The 20913-nt window shown below is 30.2% G+C and overlaps 1 protein-coding gene across 16 annotated transcripts in view; it reads right to left on the bottom strand.

Annotated features, from left to right (window-relative positions):
• The window catches only part of LOC107447961 (POU domain, class 3, transcription factor 3-A), a 467439-nt gene that overhangs the window by 157713 nt on the left and 288813 nt on the right, over positions 1–20913 (bottom strand). For 14 of the 16 annotated variants that reach the window (XR_015432756.1, XR_015432761.1, XR_015432757.1 and 11 more), the window contains one exon: positions 5214–5282. The exons of the other annotated variants lie outside the window; for them this stretch is intronic. The gene's annotated coding sequence lies outside the window, so the exon portion shown is untranslated. The remainder of the gene's footprint in view (positions 1–5213; positions 5283–20913) is intronic. 16 annotated transcript variants of the gene reach the window in all.

The following is a 20913-nucleotide window of genomic DNA, read 5'->3' as shown; positions in this document are numbered from 1 at the left end:
ACTAAACATGCAAATATATTCCGGAGCCTAGTATAATTTTCAAACTAGCATTCTTGCACCACCATGAAGGTGTCATTCAATGATGTTGTCTTGGTGGTAATGGATAACTGGCGTTCTCCATATGAAAGTCCGTCATGAATCAGACTATAAGTTAAACCTGGACTCGTCGGAAAACATCACACAAGTCACATGTTCTCTACTCCAGACTAATCACTGACGACAGTGAATTGCCATGAGTGGAACACATTTTATTGGCCTGCAAGCTTATGGGCCAATATTTTCCAAACTGTGTTACACGTGTCTGCAGATAGTTTACAAGACGTATACTGTGCTTCGTCTGCTTCTTTTGGCAGTTTCTTCCAAATACCGATTTTCATTCGACGTTGTAACTAGGAGGGGGGGGGGAGACCAGTACTGACATTCCCATCATCTCATTGGAATTGTTGCAAAAACCTAGAGACGTCACTAAGGGCAATTCCAAGTCCTTCCGATACTTTGTACTTCACTATGAGTACGTTACATTTCAGGTGGCCTATAATTTCACCACGTAAAAAAATATCCACATGAGTTCTCTCTGTGTCATAATTATTTAGTTATGGCACTGAGCGACTTAAAGAACGGTTGCATACAGCTTTACTTCTTTGCTACCATTTCTTTTATACCCCTCTCTTACACTCACGTTATTGTGACATACTGTCGGCGTCATCTGACTGCCGCTTCTCAATATTTGCACATTATTTTTGGAGATATGAGTGATAATTCTACAGGGGAAAGTTTTACTTTCAATCCCTTGTGATTCTGATTTATCCCTAATCCAAGCGACGCCTAATCCAAGGTAAGCGACGAAAAATTCAAAAGTGAGATTTTTATATATTTGGTATTTTTGCATAATAAGCTACTTATTGCAAAAGAGTTTTTTTTTTCAAAATTATATTTCAATATATAAATTTTTTTAAAAAATTCTATTTTAGCGGTCATACCATTATCAATAGAAAGAAAATAGTTTTCATGTCACTTCTCACGAAATCTACTGAGAAGAATTTACGCTCTTTTTTCAATTGCACTGTAGAATTGAGAAATTTCTGAAAATGTCTTAAATTAATTGATTGTTTTTAATTGATGTCTAAACAATCATTTATTATTAAACTTTGGCAAAATACAATGAAGAAAAATAATTTAACAATTTTTAAATAAACATATGTTAAAATTGGTCTTAAGTAATTCCATAATTAATAAATTAATAATAAAAAATGTAAGGTGAAAAAAATTTTAATAAGTCAAAATATTTAAAAAATTTATTTGTGTTTGTAACTGTTATCTAAATAATCATTTAATCGTAAACTTTACATAAAAACTACTTTTTAAAAAAAATCAGAAGAAAAAAAAAACAGAAAAAAAAAAACAATATACAATAATTTAACAATTGTTTTTAAATAAATATCTGTTAAATCTATCTTTAAGTAATTCCATAATTCAGAAATTTATAATACAAAGTTTAAGGTAAATGCTATTCCAAAAGAATTCTTGATATCTATATTCTTGTAAAATTGCATAATTTTCCAGGTCGTTTGAAGATTAGGACTTTTAATTAACTATTTCCATGGAAATAAATTCTAAGATCACTTAATAACTGGCGCCAATATACAGTAGTTTAACAATTGTTTTTAAATGAATATCTGTTAAAACTAGCATTAAGTAATTCCATAATTCACACGCAAATGACACAAAATTTAAAGTGAATGTTTTTCCAAAAGATTTCTTCGAGTGTATTCTTGTAAAATTACATGATATTCACCGTGATATAAACGTTAGGTCTTTTCTGTATACAGTAAACTATTTCCAATGAAATCTAATTCTAAGATCATATAATAACTGGCGCCATAGGAGTTCGCGCCAAAACTTGCCCATTTTAGGTTTACCAAGGAAGAAAACGGCAGAGTTCTACCCGGAATTGTGTCAGCTGTGGCACGAAGGAGATGGATGTTGGGTTCGGCAAGCGTTGAAGGCTGCCCCAACCAACCCTAATTTGCATAATAAGCTTGCGTCTACGCTCTTTCTCCCATTGGTGGTTGATATACTTCTAGAAGGAAGGACGAGCTGTGAAAAATGGCGTGAGAGGTTAGATTAGGAAACGAAAAAAGGGGAATATAAAATCATTAATCAAATTCTTCTTCTTTGTCATTTTAGATATATTTTTTTTCTTTACTGTTGTTGTTGCTTTATCTACTTCCTTAATCTGAATTTTTATAGGTTGCCTCTGAAGGAAGATGGGAGAAAATATTTGAGAGATCTAAAAAAAGGAAATAATAGTTTGTTGGGTTTTGAGATTTGTGGAAAGAAGGAGATGGTATTCATTCATTTGATCTGTTTTTCTTACAAAAGGAAGGTTTTCATCCTTCATGACAATAAACACTGTCAATGATATAAAATGGATGGGACACATTAGTTTCTGTTCTTTTTTAACCCCCCTCTGTTTCAGCGAAATCTGAATAATTCAGCTAAATTTCTGTGTTGCTTTAAGGTAGTGATGGCGTATTGATCTCTTTGCAGTTTTTTTTAATAATAACTAAACTTAAAACTTTAGTAAATGTCGCATTATACTTTTCAATATTTGACAGACTTATCTTTATTTTTATATTGCCAAAATTATTATTTTAAAAAAATTGCTTTTAGTACACTATTAAAGGGGGCAAGAACAGTTGGTGAAGTTTTTAGTACACAATTTTTCTTGTCAATACTAAGAGCAAATTTAACTGATGCTGGTAAAAGTTGTATAGATTTATGAAAAATTATTGATAATATAACTTCAAAATTGTGACAGAAATTACCCCTGACCCCTGATATAGGATGAGTTCTAACAAAATCCCTCAAGTAAGTTCGTGTACCATGATGATTGATAAGAAAGTGAAATATAAATGTATATGAAGTTTTTTTTCCAACCCTATGAATAAATAATAATTCAATCCATGTTACCCATTAAATTTTTCTAAGTAGAATAAGGCCGTAAAATCAAAATGCTATAAGCTGAGAGTCTATGCCATAGAATATCAGATATTTAAATTTTCTTTTGCAAATATTATAATTATATTTGTTGTGTATAAATGATTTTAAAGGTTAGAACAAATTTTTTTTATCTGTGTTGATGAGTCGATTCGATTCAAAGTGGATTGGAGAATCAGTAGCGTTGCAACTTTGAACCCAATCCATAAGATAAAAAAAAAAAATTAATGAATAGAACATTCTCGAACAATTGTGGGGAGTAAACTACTTTTCACGAAGAACTTTTTAAGTAAAAATAACCCGCATTCATTTGCGATTCATGAAAAAGAAAATAATGAAAATAGATAAGATATATAATGAAAATAGATAAGATATATAATGAAAATAGATAAGATATATAATGAAAATAGATAAGATATATAATAAAGAAATTTTAACCCATAATCAGCCTTATATTTGATGTCAGCACTGCGGTCGAGAACAGTATAAGAATCGAACAGCCATCGTCGCGATTCGAATATGGGTCGTTTGGTAGTGCGTGAATAGCGAATCGCATAGATGGTCTATATTCCATCATTGACATTAATCTAATTTCAACTACTTGATTGATCTAACATTCTTATAAATTAAACATTGAAAATAATATTATCAATTTTAATATAATTAACGAAGATATTAATATCTAAATGAAAATACATATTTTAGGAACTAAGAATTATTTTTAAAAATGCTTGCATGATTGAAACTTGCTAACTTGGCGCAATGGAACACACTTTAATAAATAAAATGGAGAAAAAAAACTACTTAGTTATTAAATAAAAATGGTAATTACGTTCAAATAAATCTTCTTAAGTTAATATTGAAAGTAGAATCTTTTTTCGATCTGCAAGTAACCCTTCACAGAGCATTTTATCGAAGTGTTAAAAAAAATTCTATGCAGTGTAAAGCTTTTACAATTCAAAACATTAATTTACGACATTATCAAAATTGTGCATTTCTTTTTTAACTCCTCTGAATAACAACGAACATGTTTCGGCTTTATGACAAAAAGAATAAATATCTCAAACTCCAAAGAGTGGAAAACGAATAAAAGATACTTTGTGGGCAACATACTTGAGGCATTATGGGGATTTATCCTCCAAATTTATCTACTATTAGAAGATCTGTTAATCGGTCTTCAGACCTTCCATTGCAATGGTTTTCCAGTCGAGTTGAAAAATGGATCTCAATTTTCACAGCCCACGGCTTTGTAATAATGATAATAGTCTTCCTTCGACAGATGGTATGAAAATCCCTTAATAGTGGCGCAATTTACCGCCACCACCCCTCTTCAGTTGGCGAGATGTCGAGGGGGTGAGGAGAGTATATATATAGAGAGAAAAAGCGCTTGAACTGAAAATTGAGACTTGATGCAAATAATGATCATTTTCCGTGGTCGCTCTTTGGGGCTTGTACATGTTATTAGTGGAAATGTTGTTTGGCAAGAAGGCCTGTTGTGTTTTGGAGAAAATCGTCGAGGCGTTTGGGAAGTTTAAGGTTGTAAGTTATCTTTTTGCGGAGAAAATGACTGAAATTATGGTGTGCTAAATACTCCCGAGAGGAAGCGATTCGAAAATGAAAAAGCGGTGCAAACTTTTATTCTGATTAGAACTCTCAAAAGAAAGTTTTCTTCTTTTTATGTATTGTTGTGTTAAGTTTTAAGATGGTACACGTGAGAATTAGGTACAAGCACTATAAATAAAAATAATTTTAAAAAAATATTTTATCCTGACATATTTATTTATAATGCTCCAACATTTATTGCATCTTGAAAACAATACAAACTTTTTTTTATGAAAGATGAAATGGAAGGGTGCGTGCGTGTGTGTGTGTGTGAACTCAATTACATATTGAGAAAAAAATAAAAAATGCTATAAGAAAAATACTAAGAATTGTACAATATAAAGAATAATTCTTGATATTTTAATTATATTTCCACAAATACTTCCAAAACGGAATTATCCTGTAAACGATTAAATTTCTTGTTAAAGTTTAAGGAAATTTTTTTCAATAAATATTTGTTACTAAAATAAATGTATAATTACTACAATTATACAAAAAAAAATTCCAAACAGCGGAAAATTTAAATTTTAAATAAAATTTTAGTATCGAAATTTTTATTTACTCAATTATTCATGACAAAACAATTTGTAATAGTTTATAAAGCAACTCACCTGGTTTGAATATTCCTTTATTCTAATTGGCATACTGAGTATTGATTATGATACATTATTTAAATTTTCCTGTAATAAAAAACGAATTTTTAAAATAATAAAGTTTAACTAAATGTTTTATACAAAAATTTTAAACTCTAATCAAACAATTGAAACTATCTCTTAATATAATAAATTACAATTTTTACAACAAAGTTTGAAGTTTATATGAAAAAAACCGATCAAATAATTTATAAGAATAAATAAATAAATAATAATTAAATGAATTAAACATAAATAATACATAAATTAATAATAATAAATAAATTAAACAAGTTAAACAATTTTATTTCAATTTAAGAATGTCTTTCGAACAATGAAAAATCTAAGATAGAGAAAATAAGATCAATTATCCATTATTAAGATGTAAAAAAATTGCTAGTTAAATTACCGTACTGAATGGTATTGATATGTCCGGTAAAAAAAAAAAATAATAGCTCTGGTTAATAAAACCAAAATGTATGAAATTTGAACCATTCATTTGGTAACATTTCCGTAAATATGGTAACGATTAACTGGAAATTCTGGTTTACAAAATGATTAGTTCTTATTACCCCGCATTTAGTAAAAAGTACAAGATTGTTAAGTAATTTAAACCAAATAAATAGTTGTTAGTGCCATGCTCTGAGCTATCATGATAACATAATAAATTTTACCATATTTACCGAATTTTATCACATAGTATAAAAGAATATTTTATTATTAATTTTAGCAAAATATTTAGAAAAGTGTTTCAGTAAAAATTGTCGAGCCTTTTAGTGTTCCCATAGAATGAAAAACGCGGTGAATTTTAATATATTTTGGTAGTTTTGGCCATATCTTTTCTCAATAAACGTTAAAGAAGTTTCTGTATATTTATCTCCTATTAACATACATTGCTAAATATCTTTGCATGAACTATATTACAATAATATTCATTAAATTTTAAAAAATTTAAATTATATTAATAAAAACCACTTTCCATATAAATATACAATTCTGAAATTTATGAGCAACCCTCAACTACTCCTACTTAAATCCAAAAAAAAAAAATAATAATAATTATTATTATTACTATTTCGCAAAAATAATAATCTCAATTTTTCAAAAATAATAATCAAACAAATTTCTCAAAAATAATAATCAGACAAATTTCTCAAAGAACAGTTCCAGTTAAATCTGTTAACATAGTTACAAATATTATGAAGAAAAAAAAAACACGTGACATTATTTGCTTATTGCTAAGACTTCGACCTTATTTTTAGAGTTTTTATGTAATAAAACAAAGCTTAAGATAAAATGATTTACATATTATTTATTAATTATCGTCGAGACAGTTCCTAATTAAATACAAAAGAAAATTCTAGATTTAGGGCTATACGAATTGTCCCTTTAGTTGTTTTTCCGGCTAATCCAAGTACCTTGTAAGGAAAATACTTTTACAGAAATAAAGTGAGAAATAAGGTATTTCGACATTGAAAGAAGTCTAAGCATAATAACATAAATTGGTTTTAATTTATTACCTTCAAAAGCTTATTTCTTAAAAACGTAAATTCTACCCAGAATTCTACAAAATTACATATGCTGTAGACACTTTTTTTCCATCATATTATATCACTGTAATTAAATAAATATTGCTGCAAAAAATGTGGTATAAAATTTTACGGTCAAAATGGATTTTACGGCAAAATAGATTTGCGAATGCTGCACTCAGAGTGTACAAAGTATTTTTTTCTTCCGTAATTTGATCCGGGATTTTTTACAATGTCAGATCAATTCCCTGTTTCTTGACTAACTAATTAAAATTTCGGAACATTTTGATTTCAGTTTATACATTAAAATTAGTTCATGACACCAAGTAACCAAATTTTAATTCTTTAAGACTAGTTTTTTTCCCAAAGCTACCACAGAAGGCTTTGGTGAACCCAGACAAAAGTTGAAAAAACATGCAAAATCCTTAAAATATAAAAATTTTGTAATTTTAATTAAATACATTAAATGAATGAAACGAAGCAAAAAAAATTAAAATATTAATTAGTGATCTAAAAAGCATGGAATTGGTATCATTATAATTCCCCATAGGTTAACCTGATAGATGAAGGAAGTAGATTCTGACTACAAAACGCTATTCTAACGTAGATCTATTTTTATTTTATTAATTTTAAATTGGATTTATTTTATATTACTCAAAAACTAATGAATAGTGTTTACTCGGATTTATCTTTAAAAATGTGTAAACTGGGGACACCTTTTAGACGATAAATAGAGTAAGTTATAACTGATTTTTTTTAAAAAAATAATATGAAGTAAAATAAAATTTCATAATTTTTTTTATATAACTTTAATAAAAATCAACTATCTAACATAAAAGAATATACTAACACTCAATACGATGGGTTTAGCATTCAAATAAGCATTGAAGACGCGTGCTTGACGCTTACAAAAAGTATAAAATACAAGAGTAACAAATAATAATAATAAAAAAAAGTTCCACAATAATGATGGTCTCCCCGTAGAGGCGGTACAATTGTGACGCCTCGAGCCCACCAAAACGTGATGTTTATAGTAGGAATGAGAAGGTAAGGCGGATAATTTGGGGTGGCATTCCTTGCCTCAACAAGGGCAGTGTGTTTTCAGCGGGTCTATTAGCCAAATTCGAAAACCACGCTTTCGCTGTAATTTAATCGAGCAACCCACCCCGAATGAGACTTTTTCACTCACTTTGGCTTCGGGCTTCGGCAGATCGTACTTTCTGGTAATTGCCGCGCAATTTTTTGATTCTCTACTTCCAGATAATTTCGGATTTTACTTTCTGTGTAACGTGCCGGGAGTATCGAACCACGGTCGATAATTTCTCTCCCAACTGCATTTTAGTTGATAGAAAAAGTATCTCGACTTTGGATTACAAGTAAAATAATTGCCTCTATAAACAAGATACAATCTCGTCAAATCGCCATTTTTTTTTCTCCTTCAACTGAAGAATCAATTAAATTTTTACAACTCGATATTGAGACATTATTAATGATTATTTTGTTAATTTATCTGCATGCATTTGAGGTGTTGATTTCAAAATTACCCTTATCAATAAGAAATTTTACAGAAAAGAAAATAGAAAGATACAGAAATAGAAAAAAGGATTTGTAACAAATTTTGAGGTAGAGATTCCAATTCTGTCTTTTGAATATAGGTATATTTACTGTATTTTTCGTGTCTAGGAAAAAAAATTGAAGGTAACATACGTATGATTACAAAAGTTAATACTAGAAAATATTCGAAACATTAATTAATGTAATTTATAAGAAATAATTTAAACATTATTTTACATTTTGTATAGTTTGCGGTTTTTGACTTAGTTTGAGATAGAATTGAAATCTTATGACGTTTAATATTTAAATATTGAACAAATTATATATATATTTTTTAACTTTTGCTCAGCTACGTTTCGACTTAAAAATTATACATCAGGATACATTTATAAGTTTTTGAGTTCATGTATTTTAAAAGCCGAAATTATCGTCACTATAATAACACATGTTAGATTAGAAATTTATATACCTAAACCAAATTGTATCATTGATATATGATTATATAATTTGACGTAATATCAAAGTATGCAAGAAGACGAAATTTTCAAATCAAATAAGTGAACGATCAAGCTTTATCCTCTAAGTTTATCAAAGATAGACTTAGTCAGGGATTGACAAGTAAGTTATATCTATTAGGGGGACCGGAAAGTAATGTCGTTTCGGTGCATTTGATATTTGTTATCAAGATTTTTTTTTAATCAACAATGTATTCACCCTTGTTAGCAACGACCTTTCAATGCCGGATCGAAAATGAATAAAAATGGATGGAAGAAAATGAATTAGTTTTTAAGACTAACGAATATTTAACGCGCCGAAACGACATTACTTTCGGGTCCACCTAGTATTTTCACGCAAATTAAACTTAGTCCAAAACCTATTTAAATACTATCATATATTGAGGATTACTTAATTAAGGAGGGTTACTCATTGTAATTTTTTCAAAATAGTTTTATTACAAAAAATTTTTTTTTACGATACACTCTTATGTTTAAATCAATCTCGTACTCGTACTATGGTACCTTAACTCTTGATGTACTTAAAACTAAAATAATAACTACCATTCTTGACAAAATTTACCTCATAAGGCATTTAACTTTACTTCTTCGTTATTGATATCTGCTCACCCCATGTAATAAAGATGAAAAGAAGATGACATTTAAAGAATGTCATTAATAGCGCCTATCTCGTTGCACGGAATATTCGGAATTCTTCATCCAATGGACCGAGACACTTAATATTTGTCACTGAGGAAAAAAAAAAGGAAGAAAAGCTGTAACAAAACACCCAGGTATAAATTCCTGCTTCCTTGATTTCCTTGTAATGACGACATGAAAAATTGGCGGTTTATTACCCTAAGTATCGAACGCCGCTTTGAGCCCTGAAGGATAGCCACTTGGAATGCACTAGAGGACGTCGCGAAAAATGAACAAAATGGCAATAAAATAATGGGCACAAGAACATTTTCATCACAATCATTTATCATTTCTTATGATACACAAAATAAAATAAAAATTGTCGCGCAAAACTAAAAGTGCCGATCATTCACTGAACCGACTATATAATTCACGCTATCGGGAAAAGTTAATTGATATCATAGAAGGTTGTGAGAAATAAGCCGTCATTTTAACAAATTGTGATAAGAGACAGAATTTACGAGAGTTTTGTAGGATTGTAACTTATCCATTTATCCTTCGCTTGGCGTTAAAAGTAATTGAAAGTTACCTATATGTGGCGATTTTATTACAACTTATTGATTGGTATAAACTAAATTTAAAAAGCTATATTCTCAATATCCATAGAGAAAATAAAAGTATGGTCAAAACTACCTGCATATGGGGAAATTTGTTGTGTTTCTGGCAGTATGGGAACATCAAAATGTTCGATCATTTTTACCGAAGCACTTTAGTAATGACATTTGGTAAAATTAACAATAAAATATGGTTTTATTACCACGCTGTTGGTAGTATATATGATAAAATTTGGTCATTTCATCATGATACCATAAAGCATGGCATAAAAACCATTAAATTTACTTCCAGTTTTGTATATTTTACTAAATTTGTGATAATAGGAACTATAATTTCGAAAACCAGAATTTTCGGTAAACCATTACCACTTGAACGAAAAAATTACCAAATGAATTGTTTAAACACTGTATATTAAAATTAACAAAAATTATGGTGCCTTTTTTTTTTTTTTTTTTTTAATTATCAAAAATTTTTATTAACATACAGTAAGGTAATTTTACCAGACTTTTTTTCTCAGTATAGTTATAAATAAACTCTTAATACCCAGACATTATTAGTTTTAAGATTATTAGTTATTTGTAATCTTTGAATGTATATATGATTTTATCTACAACAATTAAATAATATAAAAAACACAAATGCATATTTACGAAGAATTGAGCTATTTGAAATTCACTAAATTTACTCGAAGGACTTATATTTCAGTGTTTTATCACGGACCGGTAAAGTTGGCAATTTGGGCTATTGACATGACTCTTGTATTTAAAAAATTGTGGGATTTAAACAATATTTGACAAGTTTGTTAGTGATCATTCCCATACTCTCTAAAGGGAAAAATATTTTGAGCCTAAACCTATTTAAATATAAATAAAACTTACATTAATTTTAGTACATAAATATAAATTTTGCTATTCAAATAACAAAATGGCGGAACCGAGTTATGTAACTATGTCTAGGTAGCTAAAGTATACAAGTAAATCAAGTTTCAAGCCTGTTACAGCTACACGTAACGCAAGAGCAAGATTAAGTCGATTTCGATGTATTGTTTTTATAACATTCATAAATGAAAATGTAGTTTCCCACATACAAGTTGAAGAAAAAGACAATAAAAAAAAAATTAGTTATTTTTTAATAAAGGTGGAGTTATTCTTTTATAGTATTTATCCAGAACGGATGCATAAATATGTCCGATGTTCATTGAATTGAATTGTGGCTTTAATCCTTTATCTGAAGATAGCTCAATGTTATCTTTAGAGTATAATAGTAATAGATAGTATTGAACTCTCTTCATTCATATTTAACTAAGTTCTCCTTTTGAGATAGTAAAACTGTTACTTTGATTTTCAATGAATGTATTTTTGGTCCACAAATTCCCTACACGTACATACTCTTCCGGCGAAGGTTGGGTTCCGAAATTATACTCTAAAATTTCATAATAATGTCTTCAGCATTTATAAAGTGACAGAAAGAAGGAAATATTTCAAAGTTGATATCTTGTTTACATTTGTACCAAAACTATATATTTTTTAATAAGTTGAATACTATATTGCTTTTGCTTTAAAGGCTTAGTTTTAATTCTTTTATAAGTGAAAATATGTCTGATAGGTAAGAAAGCTTAGCTACCCATTACTTTTTACATTGAGATCTACCTAATATAGATTCTTTCTGTGGACTTGTAAATAGTTGTTTGCAGCCTACGGACCGGTAGTTGAGAAAAAATGCACTAGAAGACGTCACAAAAATGAACAAAATGGTAATAAAATAATGACCACAAGTAAATTTTTATCACACTTCATTTATCAATCAATAGTGGCTCAAGAGATAGACAGCTCACTTTTCAATGAGATGACCCAGGTTCGATTCTAACGTTGGCGGGTCGATTCGAATTCTGCTCCCGGTTTGCACTGACCACAGTTCTAACAAAAACTACCCTCAGTAATAGACAGATCAGGGGTAATAATCCCCTTGCTGGTGGACTAACCGTGGGAGGTTTTCGCGGTTTCCCTCTTCATGTAACGTAAATGTGGGTAAGTTGTCACAAAATGTCCTCCCTAGTTTGTTTCAATGCTTGATCGAGGAGTTCCTTTGTCTTCTGGGTTGGGTTCAAAATTACAAAGCTATTGAATTGAACATTGATAGTTCAACGCCGGTTATAAAATGAAATAAAATCATGCATCATTTCTTCTAATAGACAAAAAATAAAAAAAGACGAGCATAACTTAAAGTGACTATTGTATCATATCTTAGAAGGTTGTGAGAAATAAGTCGCCATTTTAACAAATTGTGATAAGTAGGCTTCATTGAGAAGAAGTTTCATTGATTCAAGGACAAAGTGAAGGATTTTTTTTTCTTAAAATACTTCAAATTCTGTGCTTTTTTAACTAACAACTAAGCAACTTAAATCAATAATATTCAAGTAAAAAGCACAATTTATAGAAATAAGCACCACTATGCTTTTAATTTATGCCAACAATTATAAAAATACAAATAAACATTAGAAGTGCGACGTTTATTTCAATAGAAATGTTTTTTAATAAAAATAAATAATAAAACAAACAATAAATCACAAAAATTATTTTTTATAATGATAGATAATTGTAGACAAAAATTAAGAAATATAAATCGAGAAAAAGTTTTGGAATTGCAATAACAACAACAATTTTTTTTATTTTGAACTACTATACCACTCAATTAGTTTTTGTTTAATCATCAGTTCATGTATTCCTAATATGCATTCTTACATTTTCGTTTTAATCCATCGCGTTGCTTTATTTTGCTAAATCTATACATTCAACTAATAACTACAATTTTGTTGTATATTCACCAAAACGTTTTGGATTGAAGAGTGAGATGTAGTTAACCCATGTCTGAAAGTAATTTTTTTTTTCGAATTAGACCACGAGACAAGTAAAGAAGAAAAAAAAATGGTGATTAAATAATAAAAATAAACGTCATGGTTTCATGTGGTGGTGGCCCGAGGTGTGGCCAATTATGGGTGACGAACCACCTGCAAGAGACATTCCTCAGTGCTACAAAATGAGATCCCTGCTGTAATGAAAGGTCTTGAGACTGTGATTTGGGCGAGCCCCCTTACCCTCCTCTTAATAAGTGCTCCCCTCCCCTACAGTCTTTATGTCCTGTCCTTCACTTTTAACTTGTTTTGATATTTTCCTTCCCTACAATTTTAACCCCCAGCATTTTTTTTTCTCTCGTTGCAACTGTTTCTTACGTATGTACACATTTACAAGGCGGTGGTGGCTAGCGTATGGAGTTATTATGAGGATATTTCCTTGCCACACGCTTCATAACATGCCACCTTCGACATGGAATGAAAGGTATGTCGGACTCGCAGGTGTCGACATGTACGGTGTCCTTAGAATTCCGACGGACATACGGGGGGGGGGGGAGATGAACAAATTCTCTTTTATTCACGGAGATGGGTGAATCCAAGGGTGAATCACTTGACAAAATCACCATTTTTTTCTGATGAAATGCTTCCGCTATTTTATGTACTTTTCATGTTTGATCCAGGGCAAACATCTAAAGAAAATTTAAGTTCAATAATAGTCTAATAATGAACAATATACTAATAAAATAAAATTTAATCAAAAAAAGAATTAACGTAAAGAAGATTAAAAATAATATTCACAGAAATATACTGAAAGAAGAAAAAAACTAAAAAATGCCTTTTTGTTTCCAATAGTGCGGGAGAAAGTTTTAAAAAATAATTGAGGCAACTCAGATGATAATCTATAGTAGTAACCAGTCAAACATAAAATCTTAATAATTTTCAATTTTTTACAATATTTTTAAATAGGATTTTTATATATAGATTATAGTAAAACAATTATTAAAAAAAAATTTACAACAATATTTGTATATAAAGGGATACAAATTTGCCTTATTTAAGATATAGACAGCAGGCTTTATTAAACTTTTTTATGCAACCAGGGCCCGATTTACATATCTCGGGGTCCCAGGCATTTGGTGCCCTTTAGAAGAGTCAACAAGTTTCAGTGAACATGCATGGATTTTAAACATAATATTAAAAGGTAATCTTTTAGACAATAGCAAATTGTGAGCAACCTGAAGCCTTCTTAGGAAGTACAGTGAGCGAAATAAAAAACGGGCCACCCTGAATAACTTTTGATCTAATGATCAGATCTACAGGTTCTAGGACTCAATCTTAATGATTCGAGGAGGTAATCTGAAATAGGTTAATTAACAAGTGCAGACGATATTTTAAGTTAAGAAATCCGACACAAAAAAGTACTTTCTGTGAATGAACATACCTTCTTTGGATGGATTTGGATTTTCAATTTTCAAAATATAGGGGGTAGCCGCAATCTGGGAAATATGGTCCTCATAGCTTGGTTTGGAGACCGGTCCAAAGTTTGCACCCTTTAAAGTTAGTTTTATTTCTTGCGTATTTCTCCATATCTCGAGAGCTTCTTAAGCGAATTGAAAAAGTATTACATACAATTGTAAAATTCGTTTACCAAAGATAATTCCATGAAAGTTATAACTTTTAGTAAATATTCATTATCCTTTATTATTTATTTAATAATGGTTCGAAAGAATTTTGAATTGCAAGGTATGTAATTTTTTTAAAAATCTTTTTAAGGAATGTAGTTTTACATTGCAAAATTTGAGCGAAATCGGTGAAATAGTTCCTGAGAAATCAAAATTTAATGAAAGCGTATTTACAAAATACGCTTTTTAGGAACTATGAGACCGATTTCGCTTAAATTTTATATTTTGCTATGTAAAATGACATCTTTAAAAATGCAATAAAACGTCTTATACCCAACAATTAAAAAAATTTTAGACTATTATTAAATAAAATAATGAAAAATAATAAATAGTTACTAAAAGTTAAATTTTGCATAGAATTATCTTGGATAAACAAATTTTTGTAATTATGACCAAACATTTTTAAATTCATTTAAAAATTTCTAGAGATATGGTGCCATACGCAAAAAATAAATTTAACCAAACTTTGGACTGCTCTCCTGACCAAACTATGATGAGATAGAAGCAACTATATTAGTGGAGTTCCATGACGGAAAGTTGTCTTAGAAGATAACAATTACGGTTTAAAGTCTTAAAAAGCTGAGTATTATTGCTTTAATGTAAGACCACAATTTATTCTAAACGAGTATAGATATGTATCTTATCTTTCATCTGGTTTTTACTCTCTATAATAAGTATTTTTAAAAACCAACCTAAATTATTAGCGTGGGTATTTATTGTTTGTGAAAATCTCATTTATTTATTACCGAATATTCTTCGTATGAAACTCGGACTAACAAAGTGTCTGTCCCTTAGCGGTGGTTATTATTATATTATTATTATATTATATTATTATTATATTATTATTATATTATTATTATATTATTATTATATTATTATTATTATATTACCTCTCTTTCATTCTACTGGTATGTATTTTTTTAATGTTATTACAAGAGTTCATTTTAAAAGTAGGATAAATATATTTTTCACAATTATTTTAATTGACAACGAGAAATTTTCGTAATTTATTTAAACTTTTATTATTACTGTATAAAATGTAAATATATTTAACAAAATTTTATTATTATTATGATCTGCTTTAAGGTCCGAATTCCGAATCTGGTAAAAAAAAATAATTCGTGAATTTTTTTCTTATTTATATATCTAACAAACAACTTTCAACTTTTTTTACACCAATTCAAAATCAACAAAACTTTTCATTTGCTCCAAATTTTCATTAATAAAAAAAAAACTATTTGCTAAATTACACATTGAATTTTTTCTTCGCAGTTTCTTTTTTAATATTCTTAAAATTTTTCCAATTTCAAGACTGTAATATCAATAATGTTTTAACTAATCACATTTGAGTTAGACAATAGTAGATTCAAAGTATGGCAATATTTCTAAATGTTATCGTTTTATGGACAAGGGAAAAAAATTTTATCAATAGCGTCACTTGAAGAAATTGAAAATTTTGAAAGCTTTTTACACTTGATTTTTAATTTAATCCAATTAAAAATTATTAAAGTTCCATCTTACCTCAACTATTCAGTTTTCCTCAAGAGCTGATTTCTGAAATCAAACTGATCTCTTTGGGGCCGAAATACAATTTGCAGGTGTTTTCAATCCACAAAGAGGTCAGTTTCTCTCATTTTACGTGAATTTAAAACTAGATTTTACCCTGAGGTGAATCCATAAATAAAAAGCATTGTGAAACGTTATAAAAAAAAAAACACCGCAACATAAACATTGTTTCAAATGTATAGTTGTGTAACAACACGTTCATAAACCGTGATCTTACGATTTTTTTCAGATCACGGTAATTAATTATGAATGTTTTGTTGTTTTCAAAGTCAAGCACACATTAGCTTAATGATCGAAAGAATAAAATCCTTTGTCGCTCTAATTGTGCCTTACTTTCAAAAAACATCTTATATGGAGGTTTTTTTAAATAATTAATTTAATACATCATCTCAAAAGCTTGAGAGATACTAGAAAAATAGTTAAACTAGCAATTATTGCGGTACCTTAACTTTTTTTTAATAAAAAAAGATAAACGTTATAACCGAACTGTTACGAAATCCAGAAGCATGTGTTTTTTCTTTTGAGACAGTAGAGTAATTATTGTGCGGTGAACCAATAGACTGAAGAAAGCACAAGAAGAAGAACAATTAAAAAACAGGTTCACGGTCGTCCCTATAAGTATTATGTCACAAGCATTAAGATGATTTGGTGAAGAAAAAGAAGCCGAAAAACACAAGGAGAAACAAAAAAATGTTTCAATTGTTTGATTCTTTTTTGTTACAGATCGTGATAATAAATCTGGTTGTTAACGTTACTGTAGCAGCTGTAGCATATTCACTAAATAATGCCGGCTGCTTGACGAAATGTATAAAAAATTATTATTTCTAATAAAGAATCTTTATATTATTCTTAATGCAGTTTATTTCAAATTCGGTTTTTCGGAAATATGCACTGTTAAAGTTAGAAAGTAGATCCACGTGAAAATATTAATGGAATGGAATGTTCACCAAAAATTATATTTCCAATAATATTTTTTAATTTGTTGAATCATTTAAGAGAAATTTTGTTTTTCGAGGAAGGATAGGAAATCAAAAATTAATTTTTCTTTTAAAACATTAAAATAAAAATAATTATCAAGTGAAATTTTTTTTTATTTTATCAATTTGTGATTTCAAAATAAAATATATTTTTTCTAAAAAGTATTGATATTGACCTTTCAATTTAATTGTTATAGGAAATTAAAGCAGGGTCATTATGCCTATTGATATTTAACTGAATGAGCTACAAACAATAAACAAATATTGCTTAAAAATGATTCCATCTCTTACCTAAAAAACAGATTTTAGACAGAAAATTTAGCTTAATTTATATTTTACTGTTATAAAATGCATAATCTCAACGCGTCGTTTCTGTAGAGTTCTTTATGTCTTCGTTGCTATTCGTACCTCATTTCTTTTTAACACTTTACAATTTTTCTTTCTTGTGACAGCTCGGTTTTATAAATCTCATACAATAGTACAGTTTTTAAAAGCTTTCATACGAAAAGTAAGATTTTATTTTTATATAATTATTTTTTTTCCTCCAGGCTGCATTATTCTTCCCATTTTCTTATGTAGCAACTTACTTTTCAAAGAAATGAAGGCATTAATTCGCTACACTTTTAAACTATTTTTCCTGTATGACTTCAAGTTTGCTGGAATTTTTAATGGCAAAAGCCAGGATAACTTCTTATTCAAGCATTACAAGTTCGAAACCCATTTGTGGTAGTTTCCTAATTAACCAGATTGGGGTATGCATTACCCATTGCAGACATAAATACTCCCAGTGATGGACGAACTAAAGATGGAATTTCCATCACTTTCGAATCGAGTTTAAGAGATTGATGTTATTTTATTCTTACACAACGGAAATAGAGATTAGTTTTGATTATAAAATTTTCTCTCAAATATTTTCGAAGTTGTTAATGCCTATGTACGATTCTGAAATTTCCTTTTTTTGTGAATTGACTTCAAACGCAACCATTGAAACGCAAAACCCCCCAATGATGGTCAATTTCAGTAAAATTTGCGTCTCTAGATAATATAAATAGTGTTTCTGAAAAAAATAAAAAAGAGAACAACCGTTTTGCCGTGTGAAAAACAACGTACCAACTAATGAATGTCAATTTTACGAAAATGGGCATCTCATTTCATCACTAAATCTGCATCTCATGAAGGCAATTAAATACGAGGGTTGCTATTTATATTTCTGGCCTTGGCAACAGTAAGTGTTGCTAGGCGACCGCAGACGATTTTAATCGAAAGTTTGATATTTTTAAACATAAATTCAGCAGACGATTTACCATTATAGCTTCATTTGTGTTGTTGACAGTAAATTGAAATGTTCTTCTCTTTAAAAAAATGGAATTGAATCGTGAACATTTTCGTGCCATCATTTTACATAACTTTCGGCGTGGATTGTCAAGACAAGAGTGCTTCGATGAACTTAATTCTTTATTCAGCGATAAAGCGCCATCCTACAGCACTGTAAAAAAATTGGTATAACGAATTTAATCGTGGTCGATGTTCGATCCAGGACGAATCCCGTGCAGGTCGTCCAAAATCCGTTGTTGTGCCAGAAAAGATCGATGCTGTGCGTGAACTGATAAAGCAAGATCGTCATGTGACATACCGTGAGATAGAGGCGTCTTTGGACATTAGTATGACTAGCATCAATAAAATATTGCATGAACATTTGAGCGTAAAAAAAAATTGTTCGCGTTGGATCCCGCATAATCTGACAAACGCTAAAAAAAAAGGCTCGTGTCGACTGGTGCAAGGAAATGTTGGAAAAATACGTTCAAGGTACATCAAAGACTGTGTATAACATCCACACAGGTGACGAATCATGGATCTATGCATATGAGCCGGAAACAAAACAGCAATTAACTGTATGGGTCTTCCAAGACGAGGCAAAGCCAACAGAAGTTGTTCGAGGAAGAAGCACATCGAAACAAATGATTGTCTGTTTCTTCGGCATTAACGGTCATGTGGCAACAGTGGCGTTAGAGCAACGCAGGACGGTCAATTCTGAATGGTACACGACCATTTGTTTGCCAGAAGTCATCGGAGAAATTCGAAAAAAGCAGAACAGGCGAATCATTCTTCATCATGGCAATGCGAGCTCTCATACATCGACTCAAACAAAGGCATTTCTGACGGAGCGAAAGATCGAACTGATGGGTCATCCACCGTACAGCCCTGATTTGGCACCCAATGACTTCTTCTTATTCCCACACATCAAAAATAAATTACGTGGACAACGATTTTCGACTCCCGAAGAAGCGGTTGATGCATTCAAAACGCATGTTTTGGAGTTACCTCAATCGGACTGGAAAAAGTGCTTTGAAAATTGGTTCAAACGCATGCAAAAGTGTATTGATCATCATGGAGAATATTTTGAAAAACAATAAAACCAATTTCGATCCTACATATTTGTTTTTTCATTATTAGGCCAGAAATATAAATAGCAACCCTCGTAAAGTAAATAGTCCTCCTCGATTAAATAAAAGAGAGAAATACTATTTTGCTGTGTGAAAGCTACCAACCATTTCCCTAAATTGAATTGCATGAAATACATTATGACTTGACATTCTATGTCACCAACATTTGCACAACTGAAAAAAAAATAAAACTAGGACCCAACACCATAACATTTTGCCTCAAAAGTTGAAAAAAGAAGTCAGTACCATAGTAATAAAAAAATGACTTCATTTCCTGAAAAGCTATATTTTTAACTCGATATATGATGACTACCACTGCACTTCGATTTTTCCAATACTATTAATATGCAAAACCATGACGCTGCACCAACCACGGAAACAAAACACTCCGTGGAAGTCTGAATGACGTCACTGTGAGGATGGAATAGGGGGTGTCTAAGAACATAGATTCACACACAAACACCATGCAATCGTGTTAGTGTGGTGCATAAATTTTAAGCTCCACTGGCATCCCCATCTTTTGTCCAGCGACGACTCCGCTGACTTTTCAATCACATTTAACAACGGACCAAAAGGTGGGGAGGGAAAAAATGAAATGGAAGCACCCTACCACCCATTCGAAATTAAATCTGTGCCACTGGGATTCGTACGCTTTTCTAATAAGGGGTGATTCGCCATGAATAACACGAAAATTCCGTTCTATGGGGTGCGAAGTGGGTGAACTTCCTTTTGAAGGTGACCATGGATGCACGAGGCTGACACACATAAATCCAATTAAGTACGTACAACGCACACAATTTCTTCTTGGGTGGTTAGCTCCAATCGATCGCTACTAACACGGTCATGGAGAAGAATTCAGATTCACTTTCCAAAAAAAGAATTATTTAAAGGAATTTTTTTTAAAAAATATTGAGAGCTGAGTTGAAAGCGGAAAAAATACATTGCTGAGATACTTAGAAGCAAAGTTTTAGTCTTGAAGGAAACAATATCAACCAACTTTTAAAAAAAATGGACCGAACTATATGCAAGGATTGTTACATTGTGTAGCTATTGTATTTTATTTTTCCTTTCCAAAAAGTATTTGGTGAAGCACTGCTTCCTTCACTTATGTGTCATCTTAGAGCATTCTAAATTTTTTTTTTAAATTTAAAAAACCAATTCAACTGCATGACAGGATGGTACAGGAGTTAGTGCTCTCATTTATGACTAAAGCTTCTGGTTTCGATAATTGGAAATTATTGATATCTCATTTATCCACGCTTTTTAATTATTTCATCTTAGCTGTTACTCAATTATATTTATTGATATGTCGAATTTACCCTAATGTT

Source organism: Parasteatoda tepidariorum, chromosome 3 (assembly GCF_982258835.1).
Source record: "Parasteatoda tepidariorum strain Cologne lab strain chromosome 3, Ptep-v5.0, whole genome shotgun sequence".
In the NCBI taxonomy this organism is placed as follows: Eukaryota; Metazoa; Arthropoda; class Arachnida; order Araneae; family Theridiidae; genus Parasteatoda; species Parasteatoda tepidariorum.
The sequence above is the reverse complement of the archived record's forward strand: the minus strand, read 5'-3'. Positions and strand labels throughout refer to the sequence as shown.